General features: G+C 35.2%; 1 long non-coding RNA gene across 1 annotated transcript; it reads right to left on the bottom strand.

The window, feature by feature from the left end:
- Positions 1-387: 387 nt before the first annotated feature.
- LOC118347737 lies at positions 388-1,980 on the bottom strand. Its single transcript, XR_004800902.1, has 3 exons — positions 1,828-1,980; positions 1,633-1,701; positions 388-482 (listed from the first exon to the last, which is right to left on the bottom strand). It is a non-coding gene; the product is annotated as an uncharacterized LOC118347737 (long non-coding RNA).
- Between the last annotated feature and the right edge of the window lie 211 nt (positions 1,981-2,191).

Genomic DNA, 2,191 nt, shown 5'->3' with positions numbered 1-2,191 from the left:
TTGAAAGTTACAAGTTACAAATTAATAAAACTTTACAACAATTACAACACAAGTTAATATTAATCCTTAGTACATGATTACCGTTCAAAAGTTAAAGCAATTACAACACAAAGCAAAACAATACAAAGCCATGACAATAATAAAATTTTTAATGTTTCATTGTACTTCTTTTCCATAACATTGAATTTTTTTTCTTCAGCGATCCTATGTTCTTGATTGATTCTGTCGTTCCTTCTCTGAGCTAACTCCAATGTCATTTTGCAACAACTGTTTTGTTCCATTTCAAAATCAAGCCATTGAAAAAATCCGCATTGTTTGTCCATCTTATATTTTGGACAATTGAAAAACCGTCTACCAAAAGTAGTATCTTTCGCAGAAATCCTTAACTTTGATGGGAGACCACAGTGACAAAGTGGTCTCTCCAACCAACCTTCATCCATTCTTCTTAAAGTCGAAGAACTTGAACTAGAACTGCTGTTAAACTTGAAACGCAAGAACAACGAGCTCAAAAAACAGTTAGTAAGACAGTCTTGATTATATTACAGAGTATCATCATTGTACTAATTTTCTAGGATGCAATATTTTGTATCCTTATATTACATACAAAATCTCAAGCACGTATTGCATCCCATAAACTGAAACTCTAATACCTAAAAAAATATAAAAGGAAAAAACTTGAGCGTATTGAGAGATCCACCTAACTGATCTTCTCATTGTTGGGTGGGAAGCAACAATAGTGTAAAGTCTTCCCGTGAATTTCTAGCACTTTTCCTCTCGGAAGTTAGGTGGATCTGTTGTATGCTAGCTTCCTTTTACTGGGATTTCACCCCACTTTGTCATTAATAAAGTTTTTGTCTTGCACAATAGAAGAAGGCTCTAACATAAAGCATGTTTTACCACAACATAATGGTCTCTTTAGAGGGTTTATTACATTCCTCATTTGATTGCTGGTTGGCAGTGAAAGATCGGTTTGTAGCAGAATATAAATTGGGCAGGAAGGGCATCGTTGACAGACTTTTTTGTGTTGAATATGAGATGATGATTTCAGTCACAAAGATGGGGTATGAGTTGCTGTGCTATAAGAAGCTTGGTATATAGGCATTTTGGCAAATTTATCTCTCCACTGGCAGCTGGAAACTTTGGATTAAAACTCGGGATGCCATTGATAAAATCATATTTGAATTGAATAATTGGACGAAGCATCCATTCAAATTGCTAGTCAGGACATGCTCTCAAATTTTCTGGGGTTTGTGAGATATTAAACTTAAATCTTCTAGTATGTTAAGAACTCTTAAATATTTATAAATACTCTTAAATATATAGAAATATGCAAACAATATTTCTATCGCAATTTTCTTCAAAATCATATGTTTGCGATAGAAAGTATACGGGTGCTTTAAACCTTTATTCACCAACATATATACTCTTAAATATATAGAAATATGCAAACTCAGTTTCTATCGCAATTTGCTTCAAAATATTTTACAACAGTACCTTCATTCTCACTGAATAGTAGGGGTTCTATCTAACTCAGATTTCTATCCAAATCTACCATCAAAATCTATCCAACTAAATTTCTATCCAAATCTAATATCAAAATCTATCCAACTAAATTTCTATCCAGCTATGTACCTTCATTATTCAGTGCAGTCGAGGGAGGGTTAGGGTTTTGAAGTTTTTTCAAGCAAGCAATGTAAAATCCTACAAAATTAAAATTTCAAAAATTAGGAATTTCAGAAAAATAAAATCATGAGAAAACATGAACAACAAAATCTAAAATATAATTACCAAAAAATCTGAGTTTTGTTTTCGGATCGAGAGACTCACCGTGACCCAAAGTTTGGGTTTCTGTATCTCGAGAATCTGGGTGGCTTCTACGTTCTTCAGTGAGGGCTTGGTGGCTTTCTTTCGGAGATTTGATATGGAGGGAAGTGAGAGACTAGGCAGATTTTGAGGACCATGCCTTTCGGATGGCACTTTTGGAGATGGAGAGAGAGAGAGAGAGAGCAAAATCGAGAGGGAGCACTTTTGGAGATGAAGTAATAAAACACAGAGAGAGATCGCAGAGAGAGAGGAAGCAGATTCTTCGGTTGTTATTGTGGAGATCTCGATTCGGAGTGCAGAGACTTGTTTCTCCTTCGACAGAGTGAGAGAGCAGAGAGAGGGCTTCCTTCGACAGAGTGAGAGAGCA

This window comes from Juglans regia, chromosome 2 (assembly GCF_001411555.2).
Source record: "Juglans regia cultivar Chandler chromosome 2, Walnut 2.0, whole genome shotgun sequence".
Taxonomy (NCBI): Eukaryota; Viridiplantae; Streptophyta; class Magnoliopsida; order Fagales; family Juglandaceae; genus Juglans; species Juglans regia.
This window is presented reverse-complemented; position numbering and strand designations above follow the sequence as displayed.